General features: G+C 34.1%; 1 protein-coding gene and 1 long non-coding RNA gene across 11 annotated transcripts in view; one reads left to right on the forward strand and one right to left on the reverse strand.

The window, feature by feature from the left end:
• LOC147909876 (uncharacterized) overlaps positions 1 to 14,971 on the forward strand; it is an 84,411-nt gene extending 69,440 nt beyond the window's left edge. Inside the window, exon 3 of the long non-coding RNA XR_015545043.1 lies at positions 14,893 to 14,971. This is a non-coding gene — a long non-coding RNA (uncharacterized LOC147909876). The remainder of the gene's footprint in view (positions 1 to 14,892) is intronic.
• Positions 1 to 23,328, reverse strand: part of LOC105152941 (latrophilin Cirl) — a 476,845-nt gene that overhangs the window by 200,527 nt on the left and 252,990 nt on the right. The window lies entirely within an intron of this gene.

Below are 23,328 nucleotides of genomic sequence, written 5' to 3' on the forward strand. Positions count from 1 at the left end.
ATTTATGTATTACATATGCGGAAATTATTTTAAAATATTTAAATATTATCACCTACTGAATAGGTATTACAACATGGAAAGAACGGTTTTGATAAAGTATTTAAAAATTCAGTTATCTAAATATAAATTTGAAATAGAAAAAACGGAAATATATATATAGAAAGAATGGGTTTGTTAAAGTTATTTAAAAATTTAGCTAGATACAAATCTGAACAAATAATTTTATTGAATCATAAATATAATAAAATTAGGAAAGCGTGAGCAATGCCAAAACACACTACAAAAAGTTTTGATATTTTAGCTTAAAAGTTCGATATATTTTATTATTTTCATTGAAATTTCGAACAAAATTATTTTCAGATCTGTGTATCTAGCAACATTTTTAGATATTTCAGTAAAATGATTCTCTGCGTATATTTACTCTAATAATAGAAAACAAAGATGATAATTTCAGTAAGCGTAATTAAATAAGATTATCCGAAAATGTAGAAATAGTTCACAAGTTCATCAACCGCGTCTTTAATATTTCACAAACTTCGTTTCTGGACGCTTCATTTCTTCAATGATCATCGAACGATGGATAGCCATCAAAGCGTTTAATTCCGAACCGCAAAAAAGCCAAGCGTCGCCTTAGCTTAACTTTGCTTTCTAAGTTTTATCTCGGTTCACGATCGACTACAGAGCTTTGTCCCTCGTGAAGAAGAAAAGACGGCTTCACGGGAGGGGAATCAATAGTTTATACGCGAATTATAAATAATCTTACAGGAGGTCAACGTTTTCGTTTGCTTGAGAAGGAAAAGAGATTTCGCACGGTCGGTCGCCTCTCGTTTCTCGCGACGCTTCATTTGTTTCCTGATCAACACACCGCGCAGCGACACACGTTACCGACACAGAAAACGAAGCGAGCGCGTTCTAAAAACCGACAAAAGGCGATCGCGGGGGTGGTGTGGCTAAATGCACGCCCGGCGTATTGTCAAAGGGGTGAGCATCGCGCTCACGGCGATTGCTCAAAGCACCCAGTCCGCCAGCCCCTTAAAAGAAGGAGCGGAAGCAAGGGGCTGCCGTGGGTCGGCTCGAGTTTCGTAGAACGCGTCGACGAAGGATCCTCTTTTATCTTTCACCCCTTTCTCCGGCCGTCCGAGAAAAGGGGTGGGTTCTGTCGTCTTTCCCGACCACCTCGAGTCAGCCGAGCAAAGGGCCGCCAACGGGGTGCCGGCGAGCCGACAGAGGGATTTATTATCGTCCACGATAAAAGCCTTAAGATGAACATGCGCGAGGTGAAATAAAGCACGCCATGGAAACGGGAGTCTTGCAGCTAGACCGTGGCAGTCGACCGTAATTTGTGTTAAAGATATTATACAATATTATAGATTCTTACAACAATTTCTTTTATCTAAGAGTTTTGTGGACAATACCAAGATCATTTTTTTTTTAATAGTACAGCGGTACTTCAGCAAATTACAGCTTAGAGATAAAGATGACATAATATTCAAATTTCTAGAGTGTGCTTAGTATTTTACTTTAGTTTTTTATATGCTGTAGAGTGAGAGAGAAAGAGAAAGAGAGAAAAGTTTATTATTTTATATTATAATAATAAACTTCATTTTTAAATTTTTTACCTTTAAGTAGGTTGTTTAAAACACCTCCAAAAATTTTTATTTTTGTAATTACATTTTTAAATGGTATTTATAGAGTTAAATTTATATTATTCATGCCCTTATGGAACAGAGCAATGTAAAATTAATGAACTTTAAGACTTCTGGGCAATACTTTTTATTTTCCTTTCTCAGAATAGGGTTTTTAAGATAATTATACATGTTGTGCTGTAGTCATCTACCTACTTAAAGGTTAAATATGAATTATTGTAATACTGAATCTAGATCCGCGTTTATAGATAAAATTTCAACTCTCCACCGGAAATATTAGTTTCAAGATACAATCAATTTTTGATTGAGAATTCCAGTAAGATAAATTTATTATATATCTGCAAAAGATAAATAAATGCACTTCTATGATAGTAAAAACTTAATTGTTGATATTTCAAATATGTAATAACTTTTTCAGACTTTTATATCGGAAGAATAAAGAATTTTGCACCAAAGACCCAGATTATGCATGGAGGGTGAAAATTTCGTATTGCTGACGGAGGGTTAATATTTTATCCTATAAAGGAAAGATCATCCTTTCCTTATGGAATTAAATACTATGTCCTATTTATTTCCTGCTTAATTAGAAAAAAATTAATAGATATTATTAATATAAATTTAGGATCTAATTAACAACGATCTGATTTTGTATGTATAGAGCGTCTTACTAAGAATATACATACATAAGTATATATACTACACATATATATTACGTCAAATTTCAAAACGGAAAGGAGCTAAATAAAATACGTGGAAGTTGATTACTACTTTAACAAATTCCTTAAAGCTTCCGAAATAAACGAGAAAGTGCCACTGCTCAGAGTAAAATTAATATCAAGTTACTCAAAGTTCAAAGCATGTCTCATCCGTCTTGGCAGTTCTTCGGCAGTCAGGTGGCGAATGCCGCTGGAGGAATAAGAAGAAAAAGTGTGTGAGAAAGAGGAAGAAAGAGCGAGATACAGGCAGCACAGAGAGGCCCGTGTTCTCGAAGACGGATCTGTGGTTATGTACATGTAGTCACGCGCCGTTGTGCACAAAGACGCCGACCCGCTAATATGTCGCGTGCAGTCTGTGCACTGTGTGGCCATTTCGCCACGCTCGGCTATATCGAGCACTCTCTCCCACTCGTGTGCCTTAAGTGTACGTAACTTTCTTTGCGAGTGTTTCACTGTTGCAGTCAAGGCGTGCGACGGTGACGCATTGTTGCACCCGCATAAACGCCCGCTTGTCCTGCCTTGTATTCGCCGATCTGATGAATCTCCCTTATTTTCTAAAGAAATACCGTAATACCGAGTATTGAAATTTCAGAGGAAACTCTGTTAAAATAAAAAAAGACACAGTTCCTCTTAAAGGCGTAGCAGAGTGCGCGTTTGTAACTCGTTTGCTTGCTGAAGCAGAAAAGTACTGTCACTAAATGTGAATTGAGAAACGCGTATGAATAAAATTGTATAAATAAAAAAATATATAATCTCCGGTAGAGTGAGATTATAAAGATTTGCGTGCATTTGTCACGGACATGGTGAATTTAGAAAATTGCAATTCACACACATTGATTCCGTTACTTTATAGTTCATCTACGCATTCCTTCCATCTACTTCCTTCCTTCGACGACTCTTTATACTACACATACTTGACGTTCACACTATTCTTTAATCCGTTATGTGACGCTCGACGTTTCGCAGCTGTTGCTATAGCACGCGAATGGCTTTCATCTTTTTGCCGCGCTTATGAGAAAAGCATCAACTGACGCAAAAACTTGACGTTATAAAGTAAGAAAAGTACAGGTCCCACGTCACACGAGAAACACTCATTGATTTATTACTCCCGTTCTTCGTCATTTAATAAATATAGTTAATGTTGTATATATATATATGTATTCATATACATGGTATAGATGATCCTTTCATAGTTCAGTGACAGTGCTATAAGTTTGCAAATACGTTTATCTTAATGGAGATATAGCTTGAACTTTTGAAAGAGAAGATAGAACATACAATATTTTCTAAAGTTTTAAAACGTTACAATACTTGCACCTTATGGCATAATTCTCTCTTGCAGTATGATATATTTTGTATTTCATGATATAGTATGAACATTAAAAAATATTCTTTTATGAATAAGAGAAAATCTTTCGTAATTTAAATTGATTTTTACGATATAGTTTGATTTGGACTGGAGATTTGCGGTACCAACCGTCGAGAATGCATTATTCTATCAATACGATTTGTAAAAAATTTGTTGCAATGTGGGCGCATAAACTTTAATCCCGACCGCGATATACAGTGGCAACTTTATTTGGAAGAGCGCCGAATAATCTGCAACGGCGCTCACGGGCGCGTAACTATGGATAACAAGCGGTTTTAATCAATGGAATTACCGAAACACTCTCGCACTTGTGGTAATAAAAAGTTTCTCAATCTCGCATCATTAGAGCTTTCGGACAAAATGAGACTCAGAATTCCGAGGAAACAATCGCCAATACAACGAGTATGCTCAGACTTCGATTGTATCGGTTTGAATTTTTAATTCCTAATAAATTTTAAACATCAAGAAAATGATGACATTTTACTTACGAGTCTTCTAAAGAATTCGCAAAATAAGTATCAAATTTTTAAAAAGTTTGTTTTATTTATTCTTTTTTTGGTCATGTATAATTTTGACAAAAAGACAAATACAAAGCATCATCAATTTATTTGCATTTTCTTGAAAAAAAAGCGACAATAAAAGAAAAATTAACAAAATATTAAACTGTTATAAAAACAAAAATTATTTTCCAATATTTTCTATCTTTATTTTTCTATTTTTATTTTCATTTCGTTAGATGTAGAACGTTTACGTCAATTTGTGCTTTATACTTGTGGCAAAAGCTGAACATATTTATTGATTGAAAGATTATATAGGTATATGAATTCATCAATAAAATGTAATGTTCTCAAAAAAAATTTTGTATTAATTATTTCAGTATCGTTTATCTATTAATTAAAACATACTGACTTTTCAATTATTTGTGTTCACGCGTTTATTGCAAATAATGTTTCAGGAAAAAGTATCATTCCTGTCAAGCTAGACCTTTTTTTTTTCTTTTGATGAGAAACCGATATTTTTTCAATACTTTATTATATGTACATCGTAAGTGACAAATGCCTGATGTAATTTAGTTGATACAAAAGAAGGGGCACGCGTTCGCAAAGTTCGTTAATTACACCAAAATACGCAACGATCGTACTTCGTTACTTCCGCGATGGCGGAAACACAGCTTGCGGTCGCATGATTAATTCCTGCCAAGTTTTCGCGAGCTGCGGTATGTTTTCGCGAACGTACCTCGACGCTCTTGCGCTTCGCGGTCTGTTCGAAGCGAGAAATCGATGCGGTCGTGCTTCGCCATATGGAGCACCTTGCGCACTCGGGCGTACGTGCACCCGAAATAGTTCTATAAGACTGTGGCAAGTTGTCGCAAGTTTATCGTCGATTAAAGATGATATATAATACATTCGAGAAAAAGGTGCTCATAATTACTTACGATAAAAAAATATGTTTACCAAATATTATATATGTATAGAATTTTAATTAATAATTAAAATCATATCAATATGTATATAATTATATTAATTGTATTAATTATATTAAATCAGTATTTTAAAAAATTATATATTGTTATATATTTCTAATTAATGCTAACTGATGTTTATCAAATTATTAAGTCATGAAAATCGCTTATTCAGTGTCAGTACAGAATGAAAAAAAGATAACCACGCTTAGCATTAAACGGGCGAGTGAGATACCACTGAATTTATTGGTATTATCACCCCTTGTTCATCTCGACTGTCCGTCACAGCTGTCGCATCAACCACGCTAAACACGCGATTCTCATTTCTGCTTTACCGTAATAATAGAAAAAAGAAATTCAACGTGCGGCCTATCAGCCATTCGGTCGCTGACTATTCCGACTCACGCTGAACAGGCAAAAATGGTCAGCCCTGTCAATCGTCGCGTATAGTGACCAACAACACGCATTCTGTCCAACGGATGCGTTTTGGAGTGCAGCGTAATGCATTTGTCGCGGCGCCCTCACTTCTAAAACAATGGTCGCGATAGCGGAAATTAATTTTTTATCGCAATGCATCTATTGAGAATTGAAAAAAGAAACTTCCTAATTACTTATTGCTGAATATGTAATGCACATCATAATCATATTTTGTAAATAAATGTATCACTTAAATCATATCAGGATTATCCAAAATAGCATACTTAAATGCTTAGGGTAATTATTTGAATTAGGAGACACTGCACCGATGACCAAAGTCAAAATCATCGGTGCAGTGTCGCCAAATTCGAATAACTATCATGCTTAAGGATAATAAACATCAGTTATTTATTTTCTCGCACCGCAATTAATTCTTTATATTCTTTATTACAATAATTGGCTGTACGTTTGTTTCAATATATGTTTCAATATAATCTTTTGTCTGAACTCAATTGTTACTTTGAAAGAAAAGATTGGTTGCTGGAACAATTTAGATAGTAAAATATGGCACAACATTTTTTTAATCAGCTGCAGCAATCAAGTTTTGATTGTAGCAGCAAATTTTTAGTTGCGTTAACCTATTTGCAATGTTAATATATGATTTCGATAACTAACGCAACTAAAAATTTGTTGCTACAATCAAAAACTGATTGTTGTAGCCGAAAATGCCATATTTTACTATCTAAATTGTTGCAGCAATCAATCTTTTCTTTCAGTGTAACATCACGATTTCTCTGTCAAGAAACTATCGAAATGGTTAAAAATTCTGTTCAAAAATGACAGTAATGCATTCTTTGATATCTCTGTAAGTTTAAAAGAAGATCATGTCAAACTGCTTGATGGAGAAGCAGAAATGAGATAACGCAGTGCGCATTAATAGATTACGATTTCATCGGTCTAGCGACTCCTTTTGTTTTGGATCTCTATTAGATGAATATGCTAGATTCAACGTCTGAAATTGCGCAGTGTAAGGTACAGTCTACTAACTTTGTAACAGATACTATTGTGCAAAACATGATCTAACATCAAGAGAATTACATCAACATCTTCGGTCAACGCATTCTAAAACCTAGTATAATCGGCAACTTTAATGCACAAATTCATTTAACTCATCATCATAATTTACGTTAAACGATCGTGCAATAATCTATTTTGAAAAATGTCTGGATATAATACGCTACAAACAGCGTTGAGAAACTAATCGCATATTACTAATCTCACACTAACGCCTGGCTCTTTTGCAGTTATATTCACAACCGGTTACCATTACGTCAATTTTTAATGCGATATTAATTAGAAAAAAATACACGATAACGCATCGATGCAAGATGCGAGCGCTAATAGATATGATCGTAGGATATCGAGCCGCGTATCGAGCGTGCCTGATTACGCATCTTCACGAGTGCATCGCGAATTAACGTCCATTTGGTCCGTCGTCATCCCGCACGAGATCTTCCCCCTTTTCTTTTATAGATCCACTGATCTCTGCGGCCGGATCCTCTCACCATCGAGTCAATTACCTTTCACGGCATCATCGGATATAGAACATTAAGACAGCGTCGCTAACCGAGAGAGACAGGCTGCGTTCTGCGAGCTTCAAGTTTTAACTACTTCCGAGACCAGAGAAGGTCTACAATAATCCCAGGCTCGGCTAGCCGGGACTCGTTGGTTTAACGATTACAGAAATGATAGAGAAGGAAGATGGGACACCCTATAGGATAAGATGGAAAAGAGAAAAGACTGCAGTAACGAATACACAGAGAAGGGGTAATGAAATTGAGAGAGGTAATGCTGTTGGCGCGTGGATCGATGAATAAAAAACAATGGAAATGAACAAGTTTGCATTATATCGATAGCGATTCATTCGACGATCGAACGAAATTGATTTTCGATATAATTGCTCATCAGAAAAAAATATAAGGATTATTATGCGGAAAAAGCGATTTTGCTAAAGTACACTATTAAAAATGTCATGAAATTTAATGTACTTTTAAGTTATACAAATTAAATTTAATTTCAAGGCATTAAATTAAATTTAATATATCTGTAACTAAAAAATATATTTATGTACATGCACGTGAAATTTAATGTACTTTTCATAAAATTTTATGAAATTTACATTTTCTATTAAATTCTATGTAGATTTGCATAAAATTTAATGTACGTGAACATTAAAGTTATTTGTAACTTCATTTTTATTGACAACATTAAATATTTTTAATGTACTGCTTGAAATTTGATTCCGTTTCATTTAACGGAAATAAATTTCTTTTTTTCAGTGTATCTAAAAATGTAAGTAGATCTAAAAATAATTTTGTGAAATCATCAAAATAATTATGTCAGAAACTCAAGTATAATGAGTAATGCTATAAAAAGTTTTGACATTTTAGTAATCAATTTGAGTGTTCTACATTTAGATATTTTAATAAAATTTAATTTCTATATCTAGCTAAATTTGTAGGTACACTATTAAATATCAAAGGAGCTATAATAATCCAATCCCAATGAATTAAATAACATTTTGTTTTAACTTCCACATATGTCAAAATATAAATCAATCCATTTCTATTTTTCATTTCAAAATAAACAACGTTTATATTAATGTATGCATTTATATGTAAATAAATGATAAATTAAACGGAAAGAACAATTTTGCTAAAATATCTTGCAATTTAGTTAGATACCGATATAAAAATAATTTTATTGAAACATTGAGCAATTATATAGGATTTCCAAGCATGATAAATAATGCTATAAAAAATTTTGATGTTCCAGCAATCAGCTTGAGCGTTCTACAAAATTATTTTGATCCAACAAGCTTTATTTTCAGATCGGTGTCTAGCTAAATTTCAAGATCAGAACCGTTCTTTTCGTGAAAACTTTGAAAAATTTAATTTAATCAAATTTAAAACATTTTCTTGAATTAAATTGTTCAACTCCATTGCTTTAGTTAAATTAACATATTGAGTAGAAGTAGTGGCGAACTTGTAGAACATGATTAAAAGTAATAATTCAAATTGAGTATAATTCAACATGAATTTAATAATGTATTTCAATAAAATCATTTTTTCCGAATACCTATAGAAGGAAGACGTTTTGATCCAACATGAGATAAAGCGTCGAATAATATACTTAACATTTGATGATAAAAGCAAGATAGAAGAACAATAATGGGAAAAAGAAAAAAAAAGTACAAACAAAAGATTAATATCGCGAGTTAAACACTTTACGTGTATAAATAACCTCCCCAAGCCAAATAATCATCCGCAAGTCAATTAGTGCGGCATTAATACGGTGTCCACGGTAATGAAAGAATTCCGGCGCGCCTCAGCATCCTAATTATCCATCCTGCGATTAATAAACCGCGCGGCACATTGTTGTCGATCGGGAGCGAAGGCGCGTAATTAACGGGCCGCGGTAATTCGTTTCTCGCTCCATGCATCCTCCGGCTGCATGATCGCGATACAGGGCGCACGTATTTCGCGGGTCGAATCCGCGCCGGAGAGAAATCTGATAATAACCAGCGGGCCGGACGAACGGGCCGAGGTTGAATCGGCGTAGGGGAGCGCGGCGGAGAGGAACGTATCTATCCGATTTGCTTGCCAAGTAACAATTAGAGTTCCGCGCAGTTTCTGCACGCAGTTATTGCGGTTAACGAGACGGCGGAACAAGGGAGGCTCACGCTCGTACAACCGACCTGGACCCCCGCCGCTCCTGCAGAAAGACGCGCATCGTCGATGATGGAGAGAGTACCGTAAAGTTCCTCGCTTGAGGAGCACCCTCGAGTAAATGGAACAAACATGCCGTGTACTCGCTGCCGGTTCCATGGCCGCTCAGGGATTATTATGATTCGGATCCAGCTGAGTAAACGTTGGTCATTATACCGGGGGTGTCCGATGACTTTGCGTTGTAATTACGGAATCTTATTGCTCAAGTGATTTTAAATTAAAGATGACAATGATATGATTATTGTTAGCAACGGTAACAGAATATATGTGTTCCATAATCAAGCAAGAAAATGTTAAGGAAAACATATTCTCTTATGCATCGTACGATTTTAATGGAATACTAAATTATTGTGAACACATTTTTAAAAACAATTATTTACGTAATCGTACATAAGAGTTTAAATACAAAGCTCAAGTCTTATTAGTTATTAGTTTGCATATAGAGAAATACATTCGTGTGCTGTAAAGCCACAAAATAATGAAATGCACATCCATATACGCTTTGATGAACATGCATAAACATTATGATAATAATTGATGATAATGTTTGTCTTAATATATATATATATTGTTATTTGTTACCTGCAGATATTACAGAAATCAATGCGCTGTTTATTTTGTTATAAGGCGTAACAATGCAGTTATATATTATATATAAAATTTCAACAGCATTTTGCACGCTATTTACTGCAGAAATAAGATTTTAAATTTATGACATAAAATCGAGTACTTTGAGTATCAATGAAATTTCGATCTGCGCAACATGCGCAAAAAGAAATATTCATGGAGATAATAATTTATGTGAAATCACATTTGATAAGACGAAACAAAATATTTTTAGAAATGAAGATATATAGAGGAAAATAAACAAAAATAACAAGGTTATAATGTTATATAATGATTACACATAATGAAATGCATATCCGCTTTAGAAATTTAATATCGTGTAATGTAAACATTACACGATATTAAATTACATAATAATGCAACGAATCCTTTCTCCACCCACTCTCTGTCACTCATGCAAAAACTATCCCCATTAAGACACCCCGCAAAATAAAAATGCAAGCGAGCACAATGTCGACCATCGATCATTCACTACTATCCCAATGTATTTAATGTGATGTAAGCTCGATAAAAGCCCAAACTTTTCGCCGATAATCTTATTAATGGACTAGTAGAAGCCTGTTCTCGCGCGCACGTAAAAGTTTCTCGCTCTCTATAAAAACCTTTTTTGTCATCTTCTCCGTATTCTCTCTCCGTCGATTTTTTTTCTCTTCTCGATAATATCGCAAAAGATTATTGACCGATTAAATGTTATGTAATTACTATACTGCGGCCGTTATTACTATAAAATACCTTTAAGACTTCTCCTTTCACAGTAATAGCGAGACTAGCAAATATTTTTTTTTCCACCGATTCAAGAAACCAGTTCGATTTGGCGGCTTTGAACAAGATTACCGATGTCTGATTTCTTAAGCTACCGCTGCGATTTAAAAGCCTCCAGCGATATTATACGCTCCGCAAAATAAAATAAGCGCAGATAAACGATTTATCGCTTGAATTTTATTCTGCATTTCCAGTGATCATAAAATCGAAAAGAGTAATACTAGAATAATTTTTATTATACTTAGAAGAATCAGATCTCGGCAATATATTTTCTGATTTTTTTCGTCCTTCATCTCATTGTGTGTTTCTCTTGAATTTTATTTAGATATTGTGCACTAAAGATATTGAACAAAAAGATATTTATACCAACATTAGTATATAAAAAGAGTAAACTGATTATTTTTTAATGAGCGCTATTAATTATAAGTATAGAAAATTGCATTGATATTATTTCGGTAATATATATATTGATATATATATTGATGTATGATATCGACTTGAAATTAACATTTTAATATTGACTGAGTAGGCTACAAAAATAAATATTTATCATGCTTATTATTAAAGAAGTAAAACGTTTTCCCTTTTCACGTATCTTTGACATGAATCTTTTCCTGCACTATTTTGCTGTATTATTTTACATATTAATTATATTCGTTTTATGCAGTAGGAATGTAATTTATTATTACACGTTCAAGGCGACAACGATATCAAGCTAATCGCAATGTCTGCACCTGGCATAACGTTAGCATTTGCACGGTTACATTTTTGCGAAAGAACTCGTTCGCGTAATTGCGATGGGCGACAGCCGGTTAAACGAGAATCTACATTATCATTATCATCGTTTTCGTCGAGAATCGTTTTCCAAGCCAATTTTTTCGTAAGCTAATTTCCTGCAGCGCGATATCGCAATGGTATCTCAGCCATTATCATTGGTGTCTCCATACGCACCTTCATGCGTTAATTGAGGAAGACACTAATCTCTTTTTAATTGTGCCAGGTAACATTTTGTGATTGTGATAAGCGCGATTCGATAAAGTCGTCACAAAACATGCGCGACATTTATTTATTTCAGACTATTATACTATCGTCCGAATTATGGAAGTTTTTCATGATAAAGAATCGCTCCGCCCACCTGAATTTCATTATTCTGGATATAATGTAGCCTCATAAAATTGTGAGACTTATAATATTAAACGATGTGTTAGCGTGGCACTGCAATCTTTCCATCAATCATAAATTTCTAAGAAGTGAAAATATGACTAAAAATAGAGCACTTTTAATGAATTGTGATATAAAAATAAATCAACGTTTATAAATTAAAAAATATAATATATTTATTTGTATTTTATACCCAATTATAGTAAATAATAAATAGTAAATAATAGAATATATAATTAGGTAGTGAGCATATTAAAGCATTGTACATTGATTTAATCTGAGTGTAAAATCCAAATATTTCGAATTAAAATACAGATTTTTTATAAATTAATAGCATAATAAAATATATTAAGGATTTCTTGTTTTAATCAGTTTTTATATTTATAATTTATATTAAACACATATTTTTATGTCAATTTATGTATGACGACTTTAATGCGCACCAAGTGCATCCACTCGAATTCGCTATAAATATTTAAAAAATTGTTCGCTTTTTAATTTGTGTAAACATTCATTATGTTTAATGCATCATAAAATGCAATAGAATTTTAATAATCGAATAAAAAAATCTTACACACTACACAGACTTTTTGTTTTTAGAACAAAGAATTTTCAACGCGTCTATTTCGCAACAAAAATATCACAATGAAAGGGTTGCGCGAGTCGTGAAAGATTGGTCGATTTAAACGGAAGCTCGTTCATCGAACGCAATTCATCTCGGACAATTCATCTGGGATGATCACCGACAGTGAGCCCTGTAAATTCGCCTCGGGCCGGCAGGCAGGGGGCGGTTCGTTCGAGAATTGAGACGTCGCGACGCATTGTGCAACGCGTTTGCCCAAACAGAGAATAGAAATTATTGGGATCGGTGAGTGTGAGGGGAAGAGGAAACGAAGGTACATCGGGATCGAGGAGAGGAAAGGAAAGAAGAACATAACGCGTAAGCTTTGTCGGGGAACGTCGGATCGCCATTGTCCGTGCGCCATAAATTTCCCAACCGTTGGGAAATGCATTTTTCCGCTGTGCACCAGGCTTTCGTGGAGGTGCAGGTAGCAGACGACTAAATCGGTCCAGCAGCCGAAGGGACGGGCTGCCCTCCTTCTACGGCTCTCTGCACCTTTTATCGCACGACTCACCCTAAGTTCTTTCTCTCCCTTTCTTTCTCGTGCTAACTCTCTCTGTATCCACTGCGTGCGTCGACTTAACATCCTGCTGCGAGATCGTAACGGTTTCAAAGATTAGTCGCTTCCGGGGATAATGCTTGAACTTATCAGGATCGTCTACTGTGTGTCAAAACTGGATATATAGATGAATTAATAATTGGAGCTTACAATTGGTAAAATTTTATTAGAGTTTAATTTTAGAGGTGCGTATTCTATGATGCTATTAAAAATTATATTATTTTGTTCTTAATTGATATTGCCGGTATGAAATTTTTTAAAAACTTATTAATTTTGTATTATTTAAAACTGTGAAAATTTTCAAAATTCATTTAAATAATCTACTCATGCTCTATTATTCATTTATTTTATTTAAATCGGAATGGAGAGAGAGAGGGGGGGGGGGGAAAAGGAGAGAAAGAGCGCCAGAGAGAGAAAAAGAGAAAATATCGAATAATTTTCAAATGCTTTTCCGAGATAAAAATTCTGTCCGTATAAATAAATTATGTAGCATTAATTTTTAAATTTTAGAAAGAAAAATATAGAATCTAATAGTTAATGTGCGACGTTTAATTTCAATGACTTATAATTTTCTTCGAATGTGAACAACTTAATGATTTAAAGACACGATATAGCGAGGTACAAAAAAGTGATGTACTTATTGATTTTTTAAAATTGCAAACAACAGGAAAAAAGAAAAAAAAGAGAACAAGTCAGATTGAGTGATATGAATTGCAAAAAGACAAAATATTTATTAATGAAAATTATATGTAATGTAAAACTTTTCGTATTTAATTATATTTATTTTTATCGGTCTAAATTCGTATCATTGTTTATAGACTTATATTATATATTTATATTCACATATATAAATATATATTATATCTTGTATTTTCAACGCTTCCATTTAATTTATAAATTTTCCGATGCATTTAAATTCGAAAATTTTTAATTAATTCTATAAATTTTTTATTTAAGTTTTTATTTAAAAATAAGAATTGGATATTGCTTGATAAAATTATCAAATAAATGTGATTTCTCTTTGATTATTCAAGAAATTCTGTTAATTTTCTTCAAGCAAAAGAATTATTAAAAATTAATCAAGATACTCAAAGTGCATCGTCAACAAAACAACCACAATTTTTACCGATATTGTCACGTAGAAGAGGAGGAACGTGTACGCGATTGGGACCGTCAATCTGAGATTTACGCGTAGCCGGATGCCGTTTCCGCGTTGCTTGTTCCAGCTACGATTGTTACGACTGTGAGAGGCATCAAACGCCAGCGGATTGTGGGATTTCGCGAAATGCGGGAACGAGCGTGTGTTTTTTCGGACTGTCGAATTTATAGGCGCGTCGAAATCGAGCGTGGAATTGTGAAATATTTGTGCGGGCTTGACGATTGTACGCACGAGTTGTCAGAATGATCGACAACTTTTTTTTTCTTTTCTATTCTTTTTACATAGTTTGGATAGATTTTATTATAGCCAAACATATATAAAAATATATGTACGCATACTACTAATTATTTCTTTATAATAATAGTGCTATGATACTATTGCACATATCATAATATTATACCTTAGCATTCAAAATCGATACAACACTTAAGTGTATATTGGTTTGATTTGTTTAAATAAATGTTCTCCTAACATTTTAATCTCACGTTGCTTTTGATACCTACTGCCTAAAACTTCGTATTCATTTATTACCTATCTAAAACAATTCAATCACATCGGAATAAAAATGTAATAATTAATAATATAATAATTTTGATAATTGCAGGCAAAATAAGCATAGATATCCTACCAAGTTCTGGTGATATTGCTGAGTGTGTCACGTAAGTAAAATGAGTCCATGTAACTTACCTGAAATAGAAAAAACAAAAAATGTTAACAAATCTCAAAAATATAACGACCATCATAATAGTTACCAAATTTCAGCAGCAAATAAAATAAATAAAAGATCAATCTGACCATATTCTCGCGCTCGAGAAATAACACGTTTAAATCAAGAAAACAGTTATATGTATTTATATAATATTAATTATAGGAATTAAATAATTCAATACTTCAATGGTTCGGATTAGGAAAATAATTGTTTATAAAATACTCTCTTCTTGAATTCAAAATTCAAAATTCATTCTTCAGGAATCAGTTTAGCTTAAGTTGCAATAAACATACGGAAAGAACGGTTTGGCTAAAATATTATACATAAAAATAATGACATTCAAGCTAGTTATTAGAACATCAAAACTTTTTGCAGCATTGCTCATTATATTTGAATATACATAATTACTTTGATAATTCCATAAAATTATTTTCAAATCTACTAATTTTTTAGGTACCTCATCGTTCTTTCTGTGCATGTATACTTTCAGTTAAGCCTTCATATTTCATAAGATTTTCGAAAAGAAAAATAGCTTGCAATTTTAATAAAAAAATAGATGCAATTCTGGACATAATAAATAATCATTCATCACGATTGAATAACAAATAGAAAAAGAAAGGAAAAAAAAGCTAAAGGAAAACGAGATAAACAGAAATGTGCAATCCAATTCCAAGCGAAAGTGCACGATAAATGCTTGTCGTTGCTTAATGCGCCTCACGGCGTCATCGCAATTTGTTGAAATCCAAAATCATTGTGCCTTACGGTCGGAAGGGCACAAACTAACTTCCGCCTAAGAAATCTGTTCTGTCCTGCCAGCATCATTACTGTCATTGTCTTCGTTGATACAAATTCGCGTTATCATATATGTGTCGCACTTGTTGACGACTTCATAAAATGATTAATATAATAGCAAGATACATGAAAGTTTTTTTTCTAGACACGTAACAGAAGTCCGTTCTAACATAAAGAATCTATTCTCTCGGTTTAGATCTACTCAAAAGATAATATAATTCTTCCATCTATTTCGTAAATCTTATTATACATTTTTAATTATAAAAGAGTCTTCAAATTATTTGCTTAATTCATTTATTTACTTACTCTAATCAAATATCATATATGTATGTATATGTGGTGAAACGTTAATTTCTAAATTTAATTTAATTTCTAAATTTAATATTTTTTAATTTCATTTAAAAATATTAAGCGCAGATACATTGAGTTACAATCAATCTATATAAATTCAAAAAGTCACAATTAAGAGAAAGAATTTCTAATGAGAACTAGAATAGGTACTTGAACCCACAGCGGGCGGTCGGCTGGTGAAAATTGATACTCAATTTAAGCTCCTTATATAACAGGATGCACGTATTCGAGTACACCCGGTAGGTCACGTACGAGTCACGTAGTAACTCAAGAAGGTGAAAGGAGACGCGCCGTGATAGGTGAGGGAGTTGAAGAAGAGGAAGGAAGAAAACGATAACCTATTAGAAAGAAAGAGAGAAGACTAGAAGATGACGAGAGGCTGGTTTATAGATGGCAAGGATGAGCGAAGCGCGCAATCGATCTCTCATCTATTGTATTACCCGATCACGTTTTACGCGCGTTGGATCGAGCTCTCGCATCGGCTCTCTCTCATCCCAGCTCTCGGCTCCTCTCTCCTCTCGCTTCGTCTCTCCGAGATTCACCGCGCGGATAACGCGAAGGGCCCCGCCGCCAGACGAGAGAACGCGTTTCGCCCTTCGCTCGCTCGCTCGCGCGTGAGCGCGACACCGTCATGCACCAGGCAGAATGGACTTTCGTTACGTGACTGGAAATCTCTGCCGAGTTTACGATTACTCGTTACGTGATGGGGACGCGACCGTGACACGTACACACATACGTACAGATACACGCGCGACGACAATGATGACTCGAGCGCGAAATACCAGCGAGAAAGTCATAACCGATATTTCTAGGGATTCTCGAAGATGCATCGGAAAGATAAAAACACGAAATAAAAACACGCTTGTCAGAAGTTCGATCGTTATTCCGGAATCTTCAGGTCCATTTAATCCTTAACGGTGGGTGTTATCACTTTTGACATTATTGCTTACAGATCAAAGCTAAAGTTGCGACAAACACGTACATGTATCTTTATAATTCAATGGTTCATGTGCATTAATTATGTAGTTATTTGTATAAATGCAAGTATTAATAGAAAAAGTTTAATAATAAATTAGTGAGACATGTGATGCATCATACATTTGTATACTTAATTTATATATTAAAAGATTAACGTTGAGTGTGATATTATCTTATTCTTACAATGATCTAAATATATGTATACATTGAGGATATTTTTATTTAGATGATTTTTTAAGTATGAATAACAAATTTCTCATTCTTATTAGAAGACAGCGATCTATTTTAAAAATCATACAGCTTTCGATCCTTGAATAAGATTTGTTATAATTCATTGTTTCATTGTTTCATTTTTTATCTCAAAATATGACACTGTGTTTTAATGCCACTATAACAGATTCCCTGTCATGTAACAGTTAACAAAAGTAATAAAGAAAGATTAAAAATGTCATGTCTCTTTGTTTTTCAATGAAAAACATCCGCGAGAGATCATTACTGAACCTTTTGCTCCCACGGCGGGATGTAAGTGGTAATAATTGATTTTTCAGCAGTAAGTATGAGCATTTATCTGACAATCTGCGGAACTCGTTTCACCGTGGATTTTATCTCCTCGCGATCATCCTCGTATAACGTTTTGTATCAGTATCACGAGAGGGCTTTGCTACGAGGAAAGCGGCTGATTGCTGCGTAAGCGTTCGAGAGAGGTCACGTAATAGCATGGTAGCGAGACGTACGGAAGGAAAGACGAAATTGTAGAAAATAATCGGTTCTTCTGTCATAAACATCGGCCCCGTCCATCAGACGCGGAGGAGGTTCAGCTATGCGACGAGATTATTTCGATGGAGAATACGTATCGTTAGTTTTTATGAAAAAAATTTAATTTATTCGACGATTAGATAATTCCTAACGGGCTTTGCATACCTAATTAGCATTTCCGTATTGCAAAGAATAACTGCTAACGATGAAATTACGAAATGGTGCGCATTATCTTACTCGCTTCGACGAAATCTATTAAGATCGTCGTAAGCACTTTCACTCAGCTCGAATAACATTAACGCACAATCCAGGAAAATCTCGTAAAAGAAAGAATAATTTCGATACTTGATTTTATAACATGTCTAAGTAAAACACAACGTTGGCCATAAGTATAATGTAATTTATAGATTGAAAAAAAATTACTAAATCTTAATACATTTTTTAAAGAGTAAATATTTACTTACAGTAGATAAATATTTACTAGATAAAAAATAATAGCTAAATTAAATTAATAATTTTTGTGAACAAATAAATATATATGTTTACATTTAGTAAATATTTATTTAGAACTATTTAAACAAATATTTATTAAAATTAAATAATTTTAAAAAATACTAATTTCAAATATACTAAAAATAAAAATTTAATAATTTTTGTTTTTAGTATATTTGAATTTATTGTATTTTCTTGGAAAAGGTGGTAATAAAAGCCAAAGGAAAACATTGAAACGAAATATTAAAACTGTTATAAGATCAAATATTATCTTTCAATGAAACTATTTTTTAATTTCTTTTTCATTAGATATAGAATATTTACATCAATTTGTAAGAGCATTTTTTATATCTAATAATCAATAATGTATTACGAAAATATTAGAAAGCGAGTACAATCGTTTTGAGATTATGCATACAGCAGTTATTTAAGTGTGATAAATAAACAAAAAAAAATTAATTGATTTTCTGTGGAGTAGTAATCGCGAAAGCGTTCATGTTGAAACAATTGTAATCGTGTGCATGTTCGCTATGAATGTGCGAGTTCAATCAAAAGCTTTCGTTCGCAAGGGGAAAGGAAATTTATGCGGGAAACGTGTGCGAAATCGCTCATTTAGCGTGGAAGTTCCAATCGTAAATCCAAAGCGGTCTTCGTGCCGCTCTGGCTTTTTCTTCCAGCGCGATTCCGCCTATATGTGCAACGGGGGACGAATGTTACGTGCACGTAATGACTTGAAGCAAACCCACGTTAGCCGTTCAAAAGTGTTGATATCGGCCGACGATCTTTCGAAGAGCCAGCGTGTCAAAGAGTGTCAAAAAGTGTGTCACGCGAGTGAGAATGGAGCAAAAGAAACCGCTGCGGCGCGTCGTCACGGCAGCAACGTTTCGCTCCTTTGTCGGAATTTGATTTGTACGTAAAAGATTTCAATAATTCATATCGCAGAATTTCATGCACATTGTAATCTAACGATTAAGAAATTCATGAAAAATCACAAATTTCTATAACCAGACTATTCACTTCGATTTTTTGTATGTGAAAGAGACAAAAATGATGTCAAGAAGTCTATGTTCACCTGTACATACGTATACATATATTGTTTGCGAACATACCACGTGATCTTAGTCTATCAGATGCTATGTAATATGTGTGAGAATGGATACAAATCAATTATAAATACTTCAACTGCAAATGTTCAAACTACAAATTCTTCGAAGCATTAATTTACCAATCAAAAGAAATAATTTAATTAATTGACCAATCAAAAAATGCTTCAAAACATTTTAATGTCACATCGATCATACCTTATATATACAGTGAGCAGGTGCACATAGAAATGGGCAGTCTTTATTCGATATAATGCGACGGCAATGTGATCAGTCTAGCAATGGAGGTCTGTATGGAAAATTGTATAATCACTGTGATTTTCATGACCAATGTCGAAGACGTGTTTAGAGATAAACACATATGTATTGTTAAAATGCGTCTAAACTTATGTACAAGATAAAATCCCTTTTTAAAGATAATGCGAGGGAGAAAGTGCTCCCTTTTTTTTTTTGAGGGGAAATTATGTACCTATCATTAATTTTATTAGTACGTGACGGAAATAACAGAGAAATCCCGTGCTGAGCTCTTCGGACTTCTCTTCAAAAGGATTTAAGGGACACATGGAGAGTCTCGACCCTTCTTTGTCCGTTTATTTTTTTTCCCATAACCGTTCCATGAAAGATATTATAATGTGAGAGCTATTTGGTCCAGTAAGTACAAACGTTAATTGGTACAACGGTGGCGCCCGCAGGTATAATAAAAAAAGAGAGAAGGAGCGGGGATGAAAGTTTTATCGCGTTTTTCTAATAAAGTGCGGTACAAAGAACCGCAGCGCTTTCATGCTAACGCGATGCAAGTGCAACCAGTTTCCATTTAAAAGGCTCTTTTTGCGGCAAATTCGAGTCGCTTTCGTTTGTGCTTCTGTTGTAAAAACTTTAAAGCTCGTAAAATAAATGTTGTGCATATATTGGTGAAGTCCATCTTCTAAATTAAAAGCGGTCCATAAAGATATTTAATACAAAAATATAAAATCTAATGTGATATTTAATTATTAATAGGCATAATTACTGTTTATATTCGATATCGAATACATTAAGATTATATTTATACATTTTATCGACAAAAATATGCGAAACTTTCTTCAAAAATAGATTATTAATTTTTAATAGTTAGTATAAATAGGTATCATAAATCTTTGATGTTGTATCACGCTCTAATAAACAATTGTCAAATGTATTTCTTACTAGTACTATAAAAGTAAAATGTAAAAGATTAGAGACAACTTTTGCGACCATAATTTTGAGGATTATTCCATAAGTAACGTCCGTTTTTCAATTACACAACGGCCAAGCAAATATACGCGATTACGAGGGCAGAACGTGAGAATATCTTGCTCCAAATAGCGAGCTCGAAATTGCAGCCGGAAGGAGCTCGCTATAATTCAAGACGGCGCGAGCACACGTAATTTTTCACGGACCACCCTCTAAACCGCAGTCTCCACTCGTCGGTCGAAAGACACGTGACAGCGGCCTTAATTCCGCTTTCATTAACGGGACCGTTTACACCCGTGGCTCGCCGGGAAGTGTTCGCTGTGCTTTGCGTCAGGACAAATAGTATGCGGCATTATAATATTTCTTGGGGATGATTCTGCGAGTGGTATTAGATGACGAAGGAAAGGATGAAGATAAGCAAAAGATAGTGGGAATGGGAGAGCAGGAGAAGGGACAGAAGCAAGTCGCCCCAGGCCTCCCTTAAAACGCAAGGGAGAGACTCACCTCTATGCTCAAATTCCTCTTCGCCCTTCACCTCGTTTAGTCATCGCCGCAGGACAACGGCGTGGCGGCAGTTTACCATGTGCATTTTAATTACGACATTAAGTCCAGGTCTCGTTTCGAGATGCAGCATGCGAATGCGCGAGAGAAAGCGAAGAGATTTCACAGTGAACAGATTAACGAAGGTCACACAGGGTGATTGCGCTTATTGAACTTTGGTGTCATTCGAATAGAGCGCTGTAGATAAGATAAAATGATATTACAATGGAGAAGTTTGACTATTACGTTAATTTTCAAGATTGTGTGCAAGACTACATGGAAATTGTTTCTAGCGTAATTTTCGATGCGGAATCCAAATTTGCCATGGAAATATTAGCATCATCGCAGTTTTTAAAATACAATATAATCAAAAACATTTTTTTTTTCAATACATATATATATATATGTATATACGATAAAATTTTATTGGAATTAGAAAAAAAATCAAAAGTGTTGATCGTTTAATTTTTGTTTTTTATATAACTTCAAATCGGTTTCACATATTAGAATGAACTTGCACTAAAATTATTCAAAATTTATAAACTATACTTAGTATTATTTATATACATACATACATGTATGTAATGTTCGTTACTCCTAAATAAAGTAAAAAATAAAATTGCACTTAAAGTTCATATTGTTGTTCAGCGCAAACGTTACACCATTGAGTTATTATTCAATCAGCTTATTTCTTAAATTAATTAAAATCAATACATTTTAATTATATAGAAATTAAAATAAGCGTACACAATTCTCACGTGGCTCTTCAACGATCGAGGATATTTTTTTCTCGGCGAGAATATTGATTTTATTTCGATAATAATTTATTGTAAACATAAAAAAGGGAAGAGCACTAAAATTTTCAAATAACAGTCAAATTGATTTCGCGCGTATGCGAAGGGATCGTGCGTACGAGGGTAGTCATAGAAGGGTGGCAAGGGTGGAGAACCAATTACAGGCGATACCATCTCTCGCGGATATTTACAGCTAATGTATACGCGAAAGCCGTTAACTTAAACCCTACGAAATTATACTTGCAAATAGTAAACAAGAGCATCGGAGTGGCGGCCAATAAAAAGTTCCCAGGCAAAAGACGTGCCGTGAAAAAATAAAAATGGTAATGGAAAATCGAAGGCAGAATCCGCCAACCACGGGGAAGATGACGATGACGACGACGACGACGACGACGACGACGACGAGGACGACGCCACGAACGAGTCCATTTCCGGCAGCCCATCAAAAACTTTCAAGGGAGAGTATGGTCGGATTTTGAACTTTCTGCCGACTTTCTCCGCACTGCAAGTTAAAGCACGCGCGCGTTGTCGCGTGGCGAATTGGGAAGTCTTTCTTCCTTTCCTGTCGTGCCCACCGGAAATTGCGGCACTTTATGAGGCCAATGTGTAGATCCGCTTCTATCTGCTTCGTTCGATTTTTTTCCGTTTGGTCGCAGAAGAACAGAGCGGAATGGAAAAAAACGTTGCTTGAAGAGGAATCGAAAGAACGTTATCTTAAGATTAGTTTAAATTACATTGTATTTTTTCAAGAGAGAGAGACTCAAAATTTTTATAAATATGATACATTATCAACTTTATCTTCGATTTTAATGACTTTTTGGCAAATTTAAAGCTAATGTTTAGTCTTTTTAGTCAAAAGTATTTAGTTTTATATATATATATATGTAAAAAATATATTATTGATCTTTCAAATAATTTAAGCTTATAAACTTCAAGTTTTAGTTTTTAAGTTAATTTTAAGTAAACTAATGAACGGAATAATATATTATAATTTTGGAACTTGGCTACAAAGATTATTAATTAAAATATTATGATAATAGATCTTCTTGAATATTTTCGTTATTTATAATAAAAAATAGACTACATATTCGCCAAAGAATCAATTAAAATCAAGGATAAGTGTTTCGAAACAACAAAATACAACGAATGAAAAGAAAATTAAAATCCTGCAGTCTGTGATTCGAAACAAATTGGAATAAAGCGTGAAATATCGAATTATGGTGGTCTCTCTCTCCGCCGTTCGAGTTAAGATTAAGTGGCATACCGGTGGATGCGCCATGGCCGCGGGACTCCGGCAATTTTGCAAGAGCGGT

This window comes from Acromyrmex echinatior, chromosome 4, assembly GCF_024713525.1.
Source record: "Acromyrmex echinatior isolate Ae372 chromosome 4, ASM2471352v2, whole genome shotgun sequence".
NCBI lineage: Eukaryota > Metazoa > Arthropoda > Insecta > Hymenoptera > Formicidae > Acromyrmex > Acromyrmex echinatior.